Raw genomic sequence first — 23632 nt, forward strand, 5'->3', positions numbered from 1 at the left:
TTGTTACAGATGAAAATGTGCAAAAATATGCAGACACAGTGCACATGTACAAAACATTCAAGGAGAGAAGCAACCATGAGCATAATTTACGAAAAAAAAAATTAAAGTGTAAGTAGACCATAAAAGGTTCAGATTGGCAGGGCGCCATGGCTCATGCCTGTAATCCCAGCACTTCAGGAGGCAGGGGCGGGTTGATCACCTGACGTCAGGAATTCGAAATCAGCCTAACCATGGTGAAACGCCGTCTCTACTAAAAATACAAAAAGAAAATTAGCTGGACGTGGTGGCATGCACCTGTAGTCCCAGCTACTCCTGAGGCTGACACAGGAGAATTTTTTTGAACCCGGGAGGCGGAGGTTTCATTGAGGGAGATTGTGTCACCGCACTCCAGCCTGGGCAACAGAGCGAGACTCTGTCTCAAAAAGAAGGAAGAGGTTCAGATTATAGATTTACTGGATGCACATTATAACATAAATATTTTAAATGATAAAATACATAAAATGAGAAATGTAAATATGTGAAAGCAACAAGATACTATAAAAAAAGATGAGACAGGTTGGGGGAAAAAATTCCCAGAAGAGCAGATATAAATATTTTCCATGACTGTAGTGGTAGCTGCAGGATTATACATGTATACTTATAATATATAACACATATATAATATATAAGATATTACGATATATAATATGGCATGATATACATATATATTATATATATAATATGTAGTGTGCTATAATTAAATATATGTATAATCATGAAATACATATATACATATTATATGTATAGGAGATATATAAATATCCAATGAATTGTACCCTTGAAATCACTGAAACTAAAATTTTATGTAAATATGTATTTATATGTAAATATATCTAAATACATTATATATTTATGTAAATTATACCTTAGTAAAGATAACTGTAACACATTTTATAGAAAGTAAAATGTAACCATAATTTAAAATGCAATGGATGGTACAAACAGTGGATTAGATCTGATATGAAGAGTACTGACCTAAAAGACAAAACTAAATCAAAATTCTTCACAGAGATATAAAGAAATACAAATATGAATAAAAGTTTAGGAGACATGGCAAATAGAATCAATCTCATCTAGATCTAACATAAGTTTCATGGTCAGAAAATAGGTACAATCCACATGGGACATATTCAAAGTGAAAAACCAGACAAGGGTAAGCACATGTAAGACAAATATGAAGAATTCCACAGTCAGGCACGTAGCAGTAAATATTCAGCATACCAGGGCAATGTTAAAAGTTGAGGAAGAATAAATAAAATCTGAAGTTTTCAGAAAAAATAACAGAATGGAATACTTAACTAAATTCTTACTCAACAATGAGATAATTACTATGACATTTTTATACAAACCAGAGAAAGCTTACAGATATTCACCAATGACACTTTTAACTTGAAGGAAGAATTTTTATGCAAGAAGCAATGATTATTTAGCTTAATAAAGCTATTGAACTTCATTTATTGTTTTATAATATGATCCCCTTATTGTAAGTAGATGCTTTTCAAACATCTGCTAGCATCATCTAACAGAGTATATCATGCGTGAGTTGTTTTGCATCAAGATTGTTAGTCACTGACTTGATTATTAACCAAAATAGAATAGTTCTAAGACAAATCTTTACATGAACAACTGGAAAAAATACCCATGACAGAAAAAAATCATTCCTATTTATCATGTTTTATGTCTGAAACATGAAGGAAGTAAAACATATTGTCTTCTGCATTACCTTAATAAGCATTTACATTGTTATAATAAATAATAGAATATTAGTATCTATTTATCTATTGATCAATCAATATATTTATCTATCTATGTATCTACTTACCATCTAGTTTGTCAGTTCCCAAAACATAAGATGGGAAACCCTGCTGTAACATTTTTATGTTTATTTAAGTAAATTCAATTTTTCTATCATAAAAGCACTGTTTTTTTATTCAAAATATAAAAATTGCAAATATATAGAAAAGTATGACAAGTATTCCTACTAGCATTGCTTTATATTTTCCTATGCCCAACTTTTTAAATATCATGATCCTACTGACTATAGAATTTTTTTGTTCTAAACCTTTCAATTAATATTATTAGCACCTTTACCAAGCATCTTTTAGTAGCTACATAGTATTCCACAGTGTGGATGTATAAAATTTGTCTTCCTTTCCTGTGTAGATGTCTTCTGCTGCTGTGAATTATTTGAAAGTAGAAATCATCTTTGTGCCTAAAACTTCTTGTGCTTATGTTTATTTCTGCCATCTAGATTCCTAGAAGTGAAATGACACATTCTTTAGCGTGGAAATTAATCTCTAGCTTGTAGAATGTAAAAGGAAAATATTCTTCCAAAGATTCTTAACTGAATTGCAGCAAAGCCTTTGGAAATTGCCACTAACTTTCATGACTAGAGAATCGTTGAATCCTGAATCTAAAATAAAGTCTCATAATAAAATTTTTGAATGACAATTTCTTTTTCTTAAGATCACTACAGAGTTTCTGAAGCTACAGTACAAGGCTTTAAAACTGAAGCTTTACATAAAAGTTTTTTTTTTTTTTTTAATCTGAATGTTGAGCTATAGTCCTTTGCTATGAGATTTGGTGATTCAAATAGATATCAGATGGACCTTGAATGGTAGTTTTCGAATTCTAATAAGGAAAGGAGCTAAACAACGGGAATACTGGCCTTCAGAGAACATAATAACTCTATTTGAAGACAGCTTTTAAGCTACTCTTACTATGACAATACATCTCAAATAGATAAAATAATAGGTATTTCAAGTGGAACAAAATATGAGAAAAGGAGGATGTAGCCAAAACAGAAATAGATTCTCACCAGACAGCTTTTGATCACTGTTTTGATAAAATCTAGACCTGCATGCATCAAATTATAAATAGTTATTTTCCTTTCACCCTAACTTCCTATTTTTAGGCCTTCTGAATAATTTTATTATTCCTCACTTTTGGAGTGATGGAATTGCCTACATAGAAAGCTATAGCTATACATTAAATTGTTTTATATTTGTAGGAACATACTTGAGATTAGTCTCTCTTCTCTTTATCTTCTGAATGTCATCAGTTTTCTTTTTACTCATTTCACAGGCACATACATATCTAGGCGGAACAGTACAGCAACAGTCTTGAGGGCACTGAATTTGGACCCACGCTTACTGAATTTCATTGTACCAACTTTTACCTACTAGCTGTATAACTTAGGACAATTTACATATACTCTGGATGCTTCAGATTCTTCTTCCATATATACAAATAATAATAGTACCTACCTCCCTGGATTTTGTAAAATATTAAATGAATTAATATCCTTCTGAATAACAGTGTAAAATGCATACTATGTTTAATACACATTTTTCAGTAGTATTATATGTGGCTTTTCAAATTTCCAGTTGCATCATGGAACTAAATCATTTTATTTCTTAATAAAATATATGTAAGAAATGTGTAAATATATTAATTAATACCACAAAAGCTTCAATAGAACAATGCAGCTTTGCTACCAGATGAGTTGATTGAAATCAAAAATTCTTTTCCCCAAGCCCTTCAGATTTATATGACACTATGCAAGAAAGACTAAAGAGTCAAATTATATACATGATCTATTTCACTCGAAACTCAAATTTTTTTATGGAAACAAATAATATTTATTATACATGTTTATATAGTGAGGCCATTAAGGAATGCCACTGCAAAATATGCTACCAAATGGCAAAATGAAACCAGTGTCAATTAGTGACAACAACTTTTGACTAACATTAGCATCTAAGCAATATGTATATTAATTAAGATGTCTTTGAATGTATATTGTTTATTCTGTTTGACAAATTTTTGAGCAGTGTATAGTGGAATAGCATTGCAAGGACAGAAGAAAAAGTAAAATCTACATTGTATTTATGTAAAGTAAGTAATTTACACTTATGTAAAATCCCTGACTTTTTGCTGTTTTTAGATTGAGGTGAGGATAAAAATAATTATACAAATAAACATAGAATATGAAAAGCAGTAATACAACTGCTACAAGACAAGGTAAAAAAACAAAGAACCAAAAGCTTCAAAGATGTTGATTTGATTAATATTTATAAAGTATTTACTATGTCCTGTTCTTTAAGGTATTTGGCTTATATGAAAACAGATTGGCAAAAATCCTTGTTTTCTGAAGTGTTCATTTTTATTAAGGCACAAAATTTACATCCTGGGTACATGATTGGAAAGAAACTCCTGAGGAAGGTGACATTTGAGGGGGGCCTTGAATAACAGACCAGACCTGTCAAGGACAGCTTTGTACTCTTTTCTGTATTTCATGTTACAGACACAGTGTATATGACTTTTTGAGTATCATCTGTCTCTCTGTCTAGACCAGAGGGACAAAAGGACATGGTCTTTGTTTTGTTCTAACATTCTATTCTATTCTCAATATTCAGAACTATGCCAGGCCCACAAAAGATGCTAATAAAGTTTGTCAAATAAGTGGACAAATAGTAAGTAAAAATATACATACATGCATGTTCTCACTCATTTGTGAGAGCTAAAAATTAAAATGAACTTATTGAGGTAGAGAGTAGAATGATGGTTACCAGAGGCTGGGAAGGACGGTGGAGGGAGAGAGAAGCGGGGATGGTTAATGGCTACAAAAACATATTTAGATAGAATAAATAAGAGCTAGTATTTGATATTTACCACAGGGTGACTATAGTCAAACATAATTTATTGTATATTTCAAAATAACTTAAAAAAGTGGAATTTGAATGTTCTAATACAAAGAAGTGATAAATGCTTGAGGTGATGGATATCTCACTTAACCTGGTGTGACTGTTTACACATTCTACATGTGTATCAAAACATTCCATATTCCCCATAAATACATATATGTATATACCTACTATACATTCATAAAAATTAAAATAAACGAAATTAACAAAAGAAAAATTAGTATAATGAAGGTAGGAAGAAAGGGAGAAAGGGTTGGAAAGAGGGAGGGAGAAAGAAAATTATTTTAATAAACTATAACAGTGGGAAGGAAGGAGAGTTTTGTAAAGAGAGAAAACATGAGCAAGTGCAGTGAGATGTGTACAGATGCAATCAAGTTAATTGGTCTAAATACAGTAGAAGGTAGATCAGAGTCTTTCTGTGGAGGGCCTTGGGTACCAGGTCGATACAGAAGGCAATGGAAGCTACTTTGAAGGAAAAAATACAATCGGTACAAATATTTAGTAAGTCTACTTGGGCAGAGACATAGGCAAGAGTGAGATAGAAAAAGAGATGACAAGGTTATTTAAAATAGCTCAGGCTAATAGTAACAAAAGTATTTGATGAAAGTCGGGGAAATAAGATGTAACTTTTTAAAAATCATGCGGGAAAATCCACAGCACAAAGCAGACAAACAGCAAAAGAAAAGAGAAGGTTTACAAAGTGGTTCCTCTTTAATTTTAATTTTTATCTATTTTGTTTAACTGTATATAATTTTAACTATTTCTTATCTATTTTTATCTAATTTTAACTATTATCTATCAACAGGTGAGAATAAAAGAAGAAATACATTTCCATGGGGAAATAGTAAGTTTTGTCTTGGAACTTTGGACTTTGAGGTGTACAGTGGTACCTCCAGGCAGAAATACTCCACAGCAGCTGGATATATATATGTAAGATGTCAGTCCTACATATAGAGATTTGAGAGTCATGTCCCTAGAGGTACCAACCATACTCAATTTATGGGAATGAATGAATCAAGAGAGTTTGAAAGAGAGCACTCATCTGAGGATGTAATCTAGTTGCAGACAAAAGAAGAAAGGCAAGCTAAAAAAGACACGGAATCGAGGGGCAACGCAAGATAGTACAGTGGAGTTCAAGAACATGTGTATGGTGGAAAGGTGCCACAAAACATACCAAATAGTGCAGAGAGACTGAGGAGGAGAGTGATGAGAAATGGCCAGGCAGTCACATGGTGGTTGCAATAGGAACAAGTAGTTTCAATGGAGTGAAAAGGGTGAGAACCAGATTATCAAAGGGGTGTGTGAGTGTGATGGAGGACACATCAAACAATAAGCAACTAGCTACAAATGAGGATAGGTGTATACCATTGCTTTCATACGTAAAGTTGAAAAAAATAAAAGATGTATTTACATACTAAAGGCTGGATAATTTTCTCAGTGGAATAAACAATATTCTGCTCACTTAACCATTGTTGCTGCAACAGATGACAGCTATAAAATTTCAAGTTAAAGAAGCATCTGCCATGTGCATTGTTCCTTTCAGTTCAAATGTTTTACACAGTGAAACATGTACTTATCAATCTTTCACAGAAATACTGCAGATTCCTTTGAAATCGAGCTTTCCTCAGAGAGTTGGTTTTCTTTCTGAATTTGAAAGAGAGAAAGACTACAAGATTATATAAAAAATACAGTTGCTTTCTCGTCCTTGAATTTTCTGTGTTTCATATTTTTATATTGACAAAATATAATAACATTTCTCTGGAAGTATCTGAGGATAAGAAGACTTGGATAGTTCATTTTGGAACAGTACATAATTAGAACTGCAAGTGATAAATAATTAAACCCACATTTTTGTGGGCGAAAAATGAGATTCAGAAAAGTTTTGAGGGCCCAAGATTATATTGCTAGTAAGATACAGCCAGAATAACACCCTTGTTCCCCCTTTCCAATAAAAATTTCATGCTAGTTAAACCACTAAATCTAAATCAAAATTTCCTTCTCAATATTTCTCACCACAGCAAGCTGTTTCATTCTTCAACATTGCTTTCATATATCACACCAGACTCGATGGAAGGTTGGGCAGGGGAAAGGAAGGAAAGCAGGTCTTGAGGATTGCTGTGTGCCACGCATGGTGCTAAATGCTTTCAGCTCTGGGCTCCCTCAATCCTCATTAATGGAGGTGAGCGACAAGCATCCTTATGAAAGTGTAGTGACATTAAAGGTGCGAGCAAATAAACTGTCTAACTCTCAAGTCTATGGCTCGTTTTCCTGCATAGTTAAAGGAGAGTCTACAGGTGGAGAAGGTGGCGCGCACATAGAACCATGCATGTGGTTTACATTCTTTCTGCTCTACCAGCCTGTGTTCTTTGAGTTTCTCATTTGATACAGCAAACATAGATGGATTTGGTCCCAGCTACAAGAACCTAAAGTCACTTTATTCACTGAACTTTGGTGGCTTGAAAAAACACAAAAAAACAAAGTAACTCACTTTCACTTCTATCCCATTTCACCACAAATTACAGATGTATTTTTCAATTTCTTCAATCAAATGCTTCTAAAATGATGCAAATCACAACACTAAATATGTTAACTACAAACACAAGTTATTTTACAGAAATGAGCAAGAAGAAAACAGATCACTAATCATTAATTTTTTCTCAAAATTCTACCATACAACTTTTCTACATGTACCATACCACTGTTTTTAATTGTCCCCATGCTACTCACAAATGCAATTTGGCTTGAAAAACAGTAAGAAATACAACGATAGCTACAATTTATTGAGGGCTTACCATAGGTCCTTGGTACTATCATAGATATTTTTACCAAACCTTACAACAATCTTACAGATTATTACAAGACTGCTTTTACAGAGGCATTTGGTTGTTGCTGGGGTTTCACTAGATATGTTCTATGCATGAGTGCTTGTAACGCTTTTACTTGAAAGTACTATTTTAGCATTCTAGTGGCATACTACATTAAAACATTAAACAGGCTTCTATGCTTTACAGGAGTACCAAGTGGTAAAGAGTGCTTACATGTGAAAAAGAAATCTACATATCTAAAGAATATCATTAGTAATAAAACTATTGCTTAAAGTCATGCTTTTTAAATAAAACAGTCAGAAATTATATATATATAAGGACAGAAGGAAATAATAAATACATTTTCACTATTAATTACTTCAGAATTGATAAAATAGGCCCTTGATTATTGGTATTTATATCAAGCAGGACACAGAGTTTTTCTTCTACTCATTCATTCAACAAATACTTGCATTTATAAAATACTGGCAATGGCCAAGCATACGGTGCTGGTGCTGAGTAAGTCCCAGAGGAATACAGAGGCCAGTAACAGATGTTTCTACATTCAGGAATTTTGGTCTAGCAGCGAAGAAGGGCATGAAATACAAGTCTATATTATAAAAAATACTGAATATTGTGAAGATTAAACCTGGGGATTGGCTTAACAAGTCTGTTTATGACAGGAAATTTTCTCTACATATTTCCCAATAGTTGGGAGAACAGGACCTAGTAGATTCATATCAGATTAGTGGATTCCCAGCAAGATGTCTGGAGAGACAAAATGGAATAGAATCCATTAAAAGGAATTTTAAAAGCACAAAGATTTCCTGATTTGCCCATTTGCTTAGGATTGGATCCAGGTTTTTGTTTGCTTTTTTCTTATTTTTTTTTACTTTTCTTATTAATTATAACCTTGGTGTGACTACAGTAATAACTTTAAGGCAAAGTAAAGAGAAGGAATCGAACATCTAGTGTGTTAGAAAAGGTAGCTTGGGAGCCAAAGGCATCTAGAGAAAGATAAATTTATATTTGTTTCATAAATAAGGACTTGTAAACCAAACTACCAAACTAATTAGAGTGAGGAGAAAAGAGCTCTTCTCTTTAATCTAGTCGTCATTAATATTGCAGAAATTATTTTTGCACCCCTGTAGAGCTAATTACAAATCAATTTTATATAATTAGTTATAAATATTCAGTTATGTTTTCTAATAACTCTCCATTTAACAGTGTCATAACTCAGTACAGATTCTTAATCATTTTCATGATAATAAATAATCATAATTTTTATTCCAATAAGCATTGGCTACTTGTTCCAAACTAAATATTCGTAGGTTTATTTCAGATTCAATGTATCTCAGTATATGGATCAGTGCTTATATTAATTATTCAAAGTAAATGTAATTTATTTGTTAATTTGAAATTAACAAAATCATATTTTTTCCCTTTCATCTAATATCAACTAATTTTTATTCTTCCAAATAGAAATTTTTTCCACTGTATTTAATTTTAATAATTCCACTGTATTTAATTTTACTTGATCTTTAACTTTATTCCATTCTTCTTCCAAGGGTGGATCCTTGTTTGATTTCTTTGGGACCTTTGAAAACTAAAAACAGAAAAAAGTATGTTGTAAGACACCTTACCCATATCTGCCTATACTACTGCAGATTTTCATTTAAGATATGCAGTTTTATTAAAACCGGTGTAAAATCAAAAATACATACGTACCAACAAATAAAATAAAGAAGCTGAAATATCCTGAATAAAACTTAAAGCAATGTAAATATTAAAATTATGTTGTAGATTTTTGTCTATCTTTAATATAAATTTATTTTATGCAATTATGTATGTGAAATGTATTGAAGACCAACGATTTTTTGCTTTGGCTGAGTTTCATAATTCAGAAATAGTTTTTGTGTAACTATTACATCAAATGAGATCTACATGCACACATGTACACACACACAATTATTTTTGATGATCAAATCAAATTAATACTCTCTGGTTATCTTGAAAGTTGAATGTTCACTACTAAAAGTATATCTGACTTATCAAAAATTATATTAAGAAAATAAATTCCCCCTTTGGGATGTTAATAATAAGGGCCTCCTAGAGAATCTAAATCAATAGATTTACCAAAAGGCTGTTTGACTTATTTCATAAATATTAGACAATTTTGGTTTGCTTTGACAACTTCAGCCTGCTGACCAATCACGTCAATACTGCAATTACCTTATCTAAGAATTCAAAACTAAATAAGGTCCATCTTTTCAGATTCGGTATTTAGTTTGGAAAAACAAAGGAAAAGGTTTAGAACTGCAGTTTAAATTCTTACTTAAACTCCCCATTGAACACTGAAAGAAAGCAGCTGAGTAGGAGCCCTGAAAGACTGGAAAACTAACTGCCTTGAAACAAAGAAAGCATTCCACTATTCAAAACAAGTCAAATTCCTTTCACTGTTCCTGCATGCTCTAAGTTAGTGTGAGCCTACATACCTGCTACAGGTAATATTAGGTCCAATATGTTATTTTTTTAAAGCTGGTTTGTTACTGTGACTATTAACGTATTTAGCTAACACTTGCAAGCCCAGTGTAGCCCAGTGGGTACAAAAATAGTGTGAGATCTTGAGGATTCTGTATCAGTCCATTTTCATGCTGCTGATAAAGGCATACCTGAGACTGGGAAGAAAAGGAGGTTTAATTTGACTTACAGTTCCACATGGCTGGGGAGGTCTCACAATCATGGCAGAGGGTGAAAGGCACTTCTTACGTGGCAGCAACAAGAGAGAATGAGGAAGAAGCAAAAGCGGAAACCCCTGATAAACCCATCAGATCTCGCGAGACTTTTTCACTATCACAAGAATAGCACGAGAAAGGCCCCCATGATTAAAGGACCTCCCCCTGGGTTCCTCCCAAAACACGTGGGAATTCTGGGAGATACAATTCAAGTTGAGATTTGAATAGGGACACAGCCAAACCATATCAGATTCTAAGAACATTTAAATTCCTAAAGTTCAAACCATCATTCTCAGCAAACTAACACAGAAAAGCAAACACCATATGTTCTCACTCATAAGTGAGAATTGAACAATGAGAACACATGGACACAGGGAGGGGAACATAACACACCAGGGCCTGTCCGGGGGATGAGGAGCTAGGGGAGGGATAGCATTAGGAGAAATACCTAATGTAGGTGACGGGTTGATGGGTGCAGCAAACCACCATGGTATGTATGTACCTATGTAACAAACCTGCACGTTCTGCACATGTACCCCAGAATTTAAAGTATAATAAAAAAGAAAAAAAAAGAACTTATAGTAGCAATCTTTGTACATTGGTAGAAGCAACATTAACAATTAAGCAGCTAATAAATGACACTGTTGTGAGAATAAGTCCTCACATGTTATATATATCACTGTCTAGTACAGTCCTTGCCAAAGGAAATGGTAACATTAGCAAGGCACAATGGATACATAACTAAGAGAGTGTTACTATTATCTATAAAGTATTGTTAAAACACTTAAATTATTTCATTACAATTGGCAAGTCTTATAATTATCTATTGTAAAAAAAAGTACTTAAACTCCCTAAAATACACATATTCGAAAGTGGGTTCTCTTTAAAAATGTTAACTAACTCAGAAATCAAAATAAAGATATATTAAACTATCCTTAATCACAATGAATAATGTAAATATTTCTATTATCTATCATCTCTCTACCATCTACAGGATAAATTTAAAACTATCTTAGCCTGGCATTTCAAGCTCTTTATAAATGGGTCACACCCACATATACACTTCTTTTATTAGGCCTCTGCAATATCAGGTTAATCTACTCATCTACTTAGTGTCTCCCAAGAACACATTACATACCACAAACTTAGGCTTTTACTCATGTCTTTCTCTTTGCACCTCTCTGCCCCTGTTCAAATCCTGACAATCATAAAAGTTCTGATTAAATAATTCTAATGTGGCATTATAGTCTTGTCTTTACCTACTACAACTAAAAACTCTCTCTTCTTTACCTCACTAAATATTTAGGGTATTCTCTGGTTTGATCACCTTTTCATATATTTAAAAATGTATTAATTGTGTGTATATAAGTGTATATGTATCCATCTCTGTCTATCTATCCTATCACACTTCTCCCACAACATGTAGAAAGTACATGTCCATTCAGATGTTCTGTATTTGCTTTAAGAATCATCCACCTCAGCTGGTCACGGTGGCTTACACCTGTAATCCCAGGAATCTGAGAGCCCAAGGTGGGTGGATCATTTGAGACCAGGAGTTCGAGACCAGCCTGACCAACTTGGTGAAACCCTGTCTCTACTAAAAATACAAACATTACCCTGGCCTGGTGGTGCATGCCTGTAATTCCAGCTACTTGGGAGGCTGAGGTAGAAGAATTGCTTGAATATGGAAGGCAGAGGCTGCAGTGAGCCAAGATCATTCCACTGTACTCCATCCTCGGCAGCAGAGTGAGACTCTGTCTCAAACAAACAAACAAACCCAAAGAATCATCTACCTCATTAATTTGGCCTGAGAGAATAATGCAATGTTAAGTAATAAAAATAAAGTAACATGAAATATAGACCTTATTTTTATTATCATGTTGCTTATGTTATATATAAACTTAGGTACTTTTGTTTGTTTGTATATACGTGTGGACATCTCAATGGATTTATACAGAAAAAACAAGTGCCTAAGAATTAAAATGTTATCTCAAATGATTACCATAATAATAAAAACTGTGGCTTAAAAAAAGAAGTAGAAATATATATTAAGTCATTATCAAGGTAGTGTATAGTGGGTATGTTCAGGCATTAAAATCAATGGGTTTGCATGTTTTTAATTAACTTTGGAAGACTATATATGTATATATCCTTATAAAAACATAGGGTAAACAATTTTTAACAATGAATCCACATAGTTGTTATTTATGTTAATCAAAAAGCATGTTTCAAATTCATAAAGCAGATGGGTTTTTATATCACTTTATAATATCATTTTTATATCATTTAAAAAATGTATTTCCTGATTACTTACAAATTTGGCAAATAATACTGCTATTTTTTATTTTTACCAAATCCTTCTACCAGTGTCCATTGCCTTATATTTTAAAGATACACTCATAATTAATTTTCCTATTTTTCTTGCTCTGATAATTTTCTTTCTGCCCCAAACATGTTTCATATTTAAGTTTTGTATACTATTTTTATAATTATGCTTTTTCATTTTTATTTATTTTTAATCTCATTGTGACCTAATTGTTGTCTATCTCACCACCACATATTTTGTATTTTTCTTGTCTCATGCATTATGCAACCATACAGAACACTCAAAATCGTCTACCCCAAACCATTTCTCAAAGGAGAAAACTAAGACCTGGAAGGATCTGTCTACTTCCTCAGATTCAAAGAAGTTACTGACATTGCTGACTAGTAGCCAGTCTCCTGAGTTTCACCACAGTGGTTTTCTACTATTTCATCTGTTCACTCAGCCTCAACAATGACTGAACCATATTTTGAAAAGTACCTACTTTGTGGTAGGCCTTGTCCAGGATAGGTAGTTCACCAAAGGTCTGGCCATTGTTGATAGCATCCAGGGCAATGGTTCTCATTTGGGTTGGGGTTGGTGGAGATTATTTCCAGAAGGATTTGTGGAATATTTTAAATTACAGACCACTTTATTCCATTTTTAAGGATTATGACATATCTCACTTCCCAAAGGAATCACAGCTTCCCAAAGCAGCCACTCCTGCTCAATATCAGGAGTAACGTAACTGTTGATCATTTATCAACTGAGAAATTTCCCATTTATGTTCATATATAATGATCACAAAGGCAGCAACAACAGCAACAGTAAGAAAATGAAATCAGTGAAATGCCAGGAAAAGTCAAATATTAACATCTTTGGATACCCATGAGGAAGTTAAAACCTCTAAAACATATGGTATTACCAGAGACCCACACTATGCTTTTACTCCAAAGCTTAGAGCGCTTTTGCAGAAAAGTAAAAATGAACTTTTCACTAAATAATGTATGCTAAAATATGTATTTTCTGACATTAAATTTTCAGTGACTTGGAAAGAACTGTCTTGATTTGCATAATATACTTGTGTTGTAATTCAGATTTAAGTATTGGAGAGAAAAAAGGCAGAGACTAATATGTTTTTAACACAGATTAAAATGCACATGTTAAACAGAGATCCATAGGACCTGTGTTTTTTCATTAATAATTAACCATTTTTTCATCAATATTGGCAATTTTTTTAAATGAAGGAAATACAAAATCAGTACTTGACCTTTGGGATTATGAACTCATGTCTTGCTTTTCCTATGCTAAGTTTTTCACTAGACAAAAAATTTATTTAAACTATGTAAGTAGAGAAATATGTTCATAATCTCAGAAGGCATAAAGAAAGCATGTACCTAGATACGTGCATTTTATAATTTTAGGAAAACTACTATTAACAATAATCAAATCAGCCACCATTATCTATTATTTAGATTGTACTTGCAACATTTGCCTGGGCAAAACACATTCCAACATCGATTGATTTATAGTAAATATGTTAGCATGCGAACTTTTTGGTATTCAAATTCTTAAAATAATTTGTGTGCTTCAGTAATTTAGAGAAAGGCTATACCTATGCATCTTAATTATTTTATTACTTGAACATTCATCATATTATCTCTGAAAAAAATACTCTGTAAGAAAAATATATTCTATCATAAATTCTCCTGTTTCTGTTTTAAGGATGCACCTGTCAACAGCAGTGAACAGAACAGAGTGAGTACATCCTCTTCAGGTTTTGCTTTCCAATGTGTGCTCCTGAAATGTTTATTTATTTAGAATGTTCTCAGAACATATTCACTTCATAATCTTTAATGACCACCCATAATGCAAAATTTTTTTTTAAACCAGCACAATTAAAAATATCAGGCCAGGGGTCAGAATGTTCAAATAGCTTTACACTTTGATATATTTTAAATTTCAGTGGGCACAAAATTCATCTTTGTTGCTCCTGAAGAATACAGATCCCTAAGCCCCATCCCAAAGGACTCTGACTTGTTATATATGAGGCAATATGCAGGAATCTACTTTTAACACCACACAGTGTTACTCTTTTACAGGTGGTCCTCTGACCATGGTAGATACTTTTCTGATAACAGCTGATTATGCAAAGGCTTTCATTCACTTAGTAATCTTTATTTCTCTTTCTCTCACTCACTCTCTCCCCCTTTTTTCCTCCTCCTTTTTTCTCTTCTCCTCTTCCTTCCTTATGATATCTACCATTGACTATTTACAGAATGTACTTGCTATGAGTTACCTTGTGTAGTATTTCTTGGATTTTCAAAACATTCTAAGAGACATTATGAAATGTGTTAATGATTATATCTGAAATTTAATTTGATATTTCCATTTTATCCATTTATGGCATACTATTTATATACAAAACTGTTTTATGAAAAAATATATAATTGGTAGAGTACTGAAAATTGATTAGATTTGAAAATAACCGAAACATAGTAAATGTATAGTTAGAGGTAGCAAAAAAAAAAAAAAGGTCTTGAAAAGTGAGGTTTGCTCCCCCACCCTTATTGGAGTAAAGAAGTAACAACCCTGTGAGTCTGAGAACTGTTCCAATGATGGTATCTGAGATAGAAGCCAAATCACTACTTTGTATTCAGCTGATAAGGTGGTGGATGATATTACCAAAACATGATGATGATCTTACTTCTCTCATTGATTATACTTTTGACATCACTAAATACCAGATCAGAATCTATTGTGTAGGAACCCAGAGAGCTTAATTTAATTTTGTCTTTATTTTTTCAGGAGTAAAAGGAAATTAGATCCATTTGACATGGAAATATTCTTATTGAACTAATTTTACAAATATTTTTGTCCTTTCTTAAAGGTATAACAAAGTTATTGTAAGTAGATATTAAAGTTAGGAAAATCATCTCTGAAGTGAGACATCCTAGGAAAAAAATAAAGTTAGGAAAACCAAATGGGATTTAAATACTTAATAAATGTTTTCATATCTCCCAGTTCATTAAATTCTCTGCGGTATTAACTGATGATAAATTTAACCAACTGAGCTGTTCTGTGGTTCTACTTATAAAGTGGCATAGTATCTCCTAGAAAAAAATAAGAAAAGTATTTTTTTCACAGTTTTTTTTAGTTCTCACTTGAGTATAATATATATAAATATTTTCAAATGCTTAATTTGAAATAAGTGTATCTGCAAGCTACTGATAATTGGAATGAGACTGCCTATGTATCATTATCGTACTGTTTCTATTTTTATGTTGGAATTTATGATCAAGTGGCAAGCAGAGAACATATCACTCATCACTGTCATATTAAGAAAAATTATCATCCATTTTAATGTGATATAGAAGGAATATATTCAATAAAACCATTATCTCACATTCCCTATAACTAAAATTGGGCTTTACTTGAATGAGATATTTTGTAACTGGTTTACAAATTCCATAATTCATGCTAACAAGTAATTCAAAAATATTCAAAAAAGTTAAGTTGTGTTACATCATTGCTGTTGTCAATGTAACTTTGCATAACCTTTTCTTGAAGTTATACAGCCCATGCGTATCAAAGCCTTAAAGATATGCATACCTTTAACACATGTTTAAGAATTTATCCTAGGTTTCTGACAAGACAATTGTGTAACAATATGAATGCTTATTGTAGCATTGTTAAAACTGCCACAAATTAAATATATTCTAAAAGTTGAGTATAGGAACCACTCTAAAATTATGGTATATATTCCAACAGTCCGAAAAGGTAATACTATGCAGATAACTCTACTGTATATTTAAGAAGAGTGTCATATATACTTTTAATAAAATTTCTGGTTATAAAATACATATTCTTATTATGTGTTATATGGTCACATTAAAAATATATACCTTATATATTTATATTCACATATTTGTTTATATAGAAAATTAGAAAGAAAAATAGCTAGATATTTAAAATGTTCAAGAGATGTTTCAACATATTAACTGTTATTGTCTCTGAGAAGGGGAATTATAAGTACTTTTTCTTTTTAATCCAACTGCTTGCTAATTTATAGCTTGATAATTAACTCAAGCAATGTTTTTTAATAAATACGTGAATAATAATCAGAGTATTATGTAAATTTTAGATTGTCAAATCTCTAGACCATTATATAACCATTAAAAAGAATTTAAAAAATTTTAACAACCGAGACAATTCTGTCTGGCTATATGTGAATACACAAAATACAAAATTGTAAATATGTTAAGATTTCAGTTTAGTGTTATAAAAGTTATCTGGAATGGATCATGGAGAGTAAATCTCAGTGACTTACTACATTATGGAATTATTAGATGTTCTTGTTTTTATCTTCTTTGCTTTTTATTTTAAAAATGTTATCAAACCATCTTAATCAAACCATTTACCTTCTTGCCTGAAGTTCACAATTCAATAGTTGTTTATTTCTGAACATCTGGTATAGGAGTGAGATCCCTATTGACTATAAAGGGAGAATGTTGGCTGTGAATATGTGAGCCACAGTATTCAGATTAAAAGTTAACAAATGTAATCACATGGTATGTTATGCTTCCAGGCAATGCTATGATGACTGTATATATATTTTAAGACAAAAATAAATTCTCACGGGTTAAAAATTCACCCATCTTAACTTTTTAATACATTGTGTTATATCAAATATTAAACGTGTATTTGCAAAGACCCTTATAATCCTAAAACTACACAGGAAATATAATGGAATAAGTTTAAGTGTGACATATAAATAGTATAGCTATTATTCATTCATTTATAAACATCTATAAAATACAGCCATTGTGGTAAGCTGTGGGATATATGCAAGCCTTATATGCCATATAAAATATCATCCCTGCCAACTGAACAGTATGACCTGGTTGGTGAAGGCAGGCTCCACACACCTTCTCTGACAGTTCAATAGCTATAGATAGTTGGATCTTTCATCTCCGGTCTCAAAGCCTTAAGTGGATCAGAAGAATTCCAGAATATCCCTTGAGAGAGAGGAGATTCTTTTATGGATTAAGGTAAAATAAGACAAAGTTTGACTCATAATGGGCTCACTGAGTAAAACTGAACTCACTAAGCAGTTCAATTTTACTCACTAAGCAGGATGAAGCTCAGTAAAGTAAATAATGTAAAAATAGACTGAGAAGAGTAATGGACTACCAGATGAGTAAGCAATATTTAGAGGAGATTAAGAACTTACAAAATGTTCATATCGTACTTTGTAATGTCTTTGTAGTACAGATTCACCTAAAGATGGCATTATTTTCAGAACTGTGGTTTAAATATGTTAACATAATATTAGAATGGCTGAGCACCGTGGCTCACACCTGTAATCCCAGCAATTTGTGAGGCTGAAGCAGACAGTTGGATCACTTGAGGCCAGGAATTAGACACTAGCCTGGGCAGCCTAGTGAGACCTTGTTTCTACCATGAAAAAGTAAAATAAAATAGCTAGGTGTGATGGTGCATGTCTGTTGTCCCAAATACTTGAGAGGCTGAGGTAGGAGGATTGTTTGAGCCCAGGAGTTTGAGGATGCAGTCAACTATGACTATGCCACTGCACTCCAGCCCGGGTAAGAGAGTGAAGCCCTGTCAAAAAAATAAATAAATAAATAAAAATAAAATAAAATAAAAATACCATGGGAAACCAGAGAAAAGTCAGAGATACCATGAAATATGAAAAAAAATGGAGCTCTAACAGGTATTAATTGAATTTGAATGATCTGACATATAAAATAAATGTTGAAGAACTGTCATATTTTAAATATCGATTTAAATATTTAATTTTGTTTTAGTAATTATAAGAAGAAAAGTCAACACTTTTCTCCTAATAACTGCAAATTCATCATTTAAATTGCAAAAATAATTATTTATTCAATTCCTTTCATTATTTTCCAGATTCATACGACACAGAGAAATATTATAGAATTTCTCTCACCAAATAACTTTCATGGAGGACAGAATATTATCAAATGAATTAATACTTAGTGATTACTTATAATATGCTGAGAACTGTGAATGTAAAGATTAATTAATATAGACTCTAACGTAACTGAACAAGTAGTGTAATAAGAAATAGATAATTTTTAAAAATACTACTAATACATTGCATGTACTACTGAAAACTTATAGGGCACATACAAGGTGCAAAGGCAACAGAAGAAGCAGTTACTAATTCTCCATGTCACAATTAGGGAAAGCAAATAACACAGTAGACTGACATTTGGGAGATAATTTGCAGGATAAGCACGACTTTCTCAAGACGAAAAGTGTAAAAAGGCATTACAGACAGAGGGCAACGGCATAATCCAAGGTCGGAAGGTATAAATGTGCATGACATTTTGAAGGCCTTCTGATGTGGTTACTACAAAGGTTATACAAAAGTTGGATCCTATTAAGACTGTGAAGGTACATGGAGTTTATTACAGGCAATGGGAAGCTACTGAGGATACTTCACAAAGAGAGTGAAATGATTGCATCTATTCTCCAATTAGACCTTGAGCTCCTAGGAAACAGGTAATCAGTCAAAAAGTGGAAAAGGTACTGTTAGATCTATATCCTTAAAACCAAGTGTGAGCAATATTTCATGAAAAAGCAAATGTTCAATGGTATTGAATGTTGGATAAAAGTGAAGAGAATGAGAATGAAGATAAAAATACTGTTGATTCAGACAAAGAAAAATAATTGATTTGGACTTCAGAACCATTTCCATAGTGCAGTGGAAGTTAACACTTAAATGCATTGAAGTGAAGAATAAATAGAAGTGAAGCAAGGGCATGTGCATCAACTGACGTACCCACAGATTTGTTTAGATAATAAAAAGCAAGCAATGAGCAACATGGCATTGCTTTGAGGAAAAAACAAATGTTATGTAAAATGGAAATTACAAAACCAAGTATATTGTAGGCTGACAAGAAGAGGATAGTGAAAACAAAGAATCAAAGGTATGAGAAACATATGGCAAAATCCTAGATTGGGAAGGGAATATGAAAAGAACATGGGTAGAAGATTTGGAAGGTACTTCTTTGTGATACTTCTTTGTGGGAGAGAAAAGCTGGAGTGAAGACATGGATATATTTGGAGGTTGAGCAATTCCACTGAGTAGAGTATACAGTTAACAGACTGGTTTCAGTGAACCTGCTGAATGATAGGTAACAGTGGTAGGATTGGAGGGTTGAAAAAAAATGGTGAGATTTGAATTGTCTCCTTTGGAGAATGCAAAAAACATGGAACTCTGGACAGGAAGATGAACAGGTGGGTAGCCTGGAGGGTCCTGTAAATATAGAATTTATGAATTGTGAAGCCCATGAACAGTTCTTGGATTGTTACATTAGTTGACATTTGATCTGGGTCTTTGAAGAAGTCATCGAATCAGTAGAGAAGTATTAGAAGGGTAATCCAATAAGATAAATAAACTTAAAGAAAGGTCCAGGGACAAGAAAATGTGTCATATATACAGACAATAGAAATTTGAGTAGTTATTCAATATATGGTATATAGCATAACATTAAAAACAAGAAACACAAAGCATATAGCTAGAAAAGATAATAAGGAACAGGGGCCAGTGACAACATTGGAAAGATAAGTTGAGGAAGATGGCAAGGACCTTAAATGCCATGTGAAGAGGTTTGAAATCCATTCTGTAAACAGGATGTTGTTAATAACTTTAATAAAGGAATTGAATTAATTGGAGTGTTTACAAAAACAACTGGCAAAAATACAAAACCAAGATTGGATTGGTGGAGACTGTATTTATCTAACCACGTACCTGGAAAATCTAATTTCCATGGGTTCCCATGATGAATCCATGGCTTTGTGTAGATAAATAAGTTCTAAAAACTTAACATAAGTTATCTACACATGATCATAAGTTCAACTGTTGAAGTTGATTCATTAACCAAGTGATTAGCTTAACTGGTTTTGCACTTCAACTGACCAATTGTTTCAGTAAACACATACACTTTGAATAGTTTGTTATACCATGCTATTCTTCACAAGATTCATGAGTATTCAGAAATTAAATATTAAGAGTTTATACTCTGTATCAATATTTATTGAGTTCCTTATTCTCTAAGCAGGTGTAGTCAAAACTATTGTTTCTACATCACAACAACTGAATAAACTTTACACTAGAAACACAAAGATAAATTAGCCTAGCATTGTACTTTTCTTTCTACATCCATAATGTAACATTTTATATTGCCAACATATTATAGTGTTTGCTTCCCATCTCAAATCCTGCTCTTGTTTCCAAGAGTATAATAAAATTAATCCACCTACTCAATGGAAAGAATTAGACTGCATTCAAAATTCAGTTACTGTGGTACACACACACACATACACACACATACACACACATGCATATGTGTGTTCATTTTACTTTATTGGAAAAGGAAATAGCCTGGGATTCGAGAGTCTTGGATTTATGTCTGAGTTCTACAAAATTGAGCTCTGTGCCCTTGAATGTATCGGTTGAAATTACATTGTTTCAGTTTCCTCAAATGAAGAATAAGGGAGTTAGAAAATTTCTCTTTTGTTCCATAAGGTTCTATGACATCATTTTGGGGGCTCGGCTTCAATATTATGTGTTTTCAATCTTCTCTAAGTCTCATAAATCCCATAGTCTGTGTGGGAAATATATCAGTTTAATCTAGGCTTTGTCCATTGCCACAGTTCAGCCATGTCTGTACATACTTGTCAAGCTAGTGGAACATACTGGAGACGAGCAGTCTTTATTTATGCATTTCATAGGAGTTTCCATTTGTTTAATAAGGAAGAGGAGAACATTGAGCTCTTGGTGTCTGGATGTAGGATTTATTATTTATTTTATTTTTGTTTTTATTTTTGTTTTTTGAGATGGAGTTTTGCTCTTGTTGCCCAGGTTGGAGTGCAATGGCAGGATTTCAGCTCACTGCAACCTCTGCCTCCCACATTCAAATGATTCTCAAATGATTCTCAGTCTCCCAAGAAGCTGGGATTACAGGCACCTGCCATAACACCCAGCTAATATTTGTATTTTTAGTAGAGATGGGGTTTCACTATGTTGGCCAGGCTGGTCTCAAACTCCTGACCTCAAGTGATCTGCCTGCCTCAGCCTCCCAAAGTGCTGGGATTACAGGCACCTGCCACCATACCCAGCTCATTTTTTTGTATTTTTAGTAGAGATGGGGTTTCACTATGTTGGCCAAGCTGGTCTCAAACTCCTAACCTCAAGTGATCCGCCCACCTTGGCCTCCCAAAGTGCTAGGATTACCCAGCACGGCCTCCCAAAGTGCATGAGCCACTGCGCCCAACCTGGATATGGGATTTAAGTAGTGTTGGGGAGCTTAAAAATGGAAAGGACAGGATAGAGACTCTCTTTTTTCTGGGTTTGAGGACTGTTGAAAAAGAGCCTGTAACCCCAAACTGAAGGAAAGAGATACTTACAGTCTCTAAGAGTAAAGGATGACACTAAGTAGGAAAGAGAGACATTTCTGTTATGAACAGAACATTCGAGGAAACTTTGTTGTTGCAACTTCTAGAAATAACACAGGACAGGGGAGGAGGACTGAGGTTTTCCATTATATATGAGCAACAGGCAGGTTGAACAGTGAAATAAGTGCTGTACATATTAATTAAACCTACACACATAGGCCAATGGAGCTGGAGAAATTAAATTTGGACATCATCTCATGATTATGCAATCTCTTTCTTTTATGTCTTAGAATAAAGCTTTTATATTAAACAGTTTATGAGGTACAAGCAAGGCTACTTGTTCAAAGGCACCCTGGCTCTGAAGCTGGCTACCTGCTTTCTTTGTTACCTTCCTCCTCCCATTTAGATAGACTTCTCTCCTTCTCCATGCTCCCACAGCAGCTGTCTGCACCTGAATTAAGTCATAATATTAATGCTTTTATTTTTGTATAACAACTTCATAGGTATGCATGTTAACTCCTAATTTGTGAGCTAGTTCATTCAGAAGCAGAATGCTGTTAATTTTGAAAATCCAGAAAAATCTCAATACTTAACCTCCGTGACCTTCGGCAGCAACTAACATAGTTGACCCATACTCTCTTTCTATTACCATTTATGTCACTGAAATTCACAGAGGGGATTTTCCCTGCAATCTCTTCCTGTTTATTCCCCTTCTTCTTTGCTAGTGCCCTCCTCGTCCTGAATATTTTTGTAGTATATCTTCAGTCTCAACATCTCTCTGCTCCTTCTCCATCGGATGTCTTCCCCTAGTCTAGGAGATCTCATCTAAATATATGCCGACGATTCCCAGGTTCATAGCTCCAGCCTGAACTCTCTCATAACTGCAGAGGAAGATGGCCAAACACACACGTGACAGACGTCTTTATGTGAAAGTCCAAAATGCATCACAAGCATAAGACATCCAAAAACAAACTTTCAATTCGTTCTTCCCTATATTCCCCCACAACTTTGCTCTTCCCATATTTCAATTGCTCAGGCCCAAAATGTATTCATCCTCCTTGCCTCTTCTTTTTCTGTACACTGAAACTAATCCATCTATACATCTGTATAGTGAGATATATACTGAATTTAAACACTCTTCAATTCCTCACTATCTTCCTAATCCAAGACACCATGATATCCCTCATAAACTGCTGCAGTGGTTTTTCAAGTCTCTGTGGGTACACTCTTACCTACTACAGATGATTCTACAAACTCAACAGATAACATGATCTTTTAAAAACATAAATCAGATCTTGTCACTCTGATAGTCAGGAAACTTATCAGGGTTTCCATCTCAAATGGCATAAAACAGCAATTGCAAAGTCACTTCCTACCCCTCTGAAACTCATTTCCTATCATTCTTCTACCCTGTTTTCACACTTTGGTCCCTTCCACTGCATGCAAGATTATTCCTGTTTCATGGTGTGCACAGTTATTTTTCTCTCTGTTTAGACCATTTTTCTTCCAGATCATCATTTGAACATCTGCATCATTTATTTCTTCAATTAAGTGTCGCCCTCTCACAGGGACCTTTTTTATTTATTTATTTAAACTTTC

The 23632-nt window shown here is 33.4% G+C and overlaps 1 protein-coding gene across 1 annotated transcript in view; it reads right to left on the bottom strand.

Moving 5' to 3' along the window:
* The window catches only part of ADGRB3 (adhesion G protein-coupled receptor B3), a 499532-nt gene that overhangs the window by 302608 nt on the left and 173292 nt on the right, over window positions 1–23632 (bottom strand). The window lies entirely within an intron of this gene.

Source organism: Mandrillus leucophaeus, unplaced genomic scaffold (assembly GCF_000951045.1).
Source record: "Mandrillus leucophaeus isolate KB7577 unplaced genomic scaffold, Mleu.le_1.0 Scaffold177, whole genome shotgun sequence".
Lineage (NCBI taxonomy): Eukaryota > Metazoa > Chordata > Mammalia > Primates > Cercopithecidae > Mandrillus > Mandrillus leucophaeus.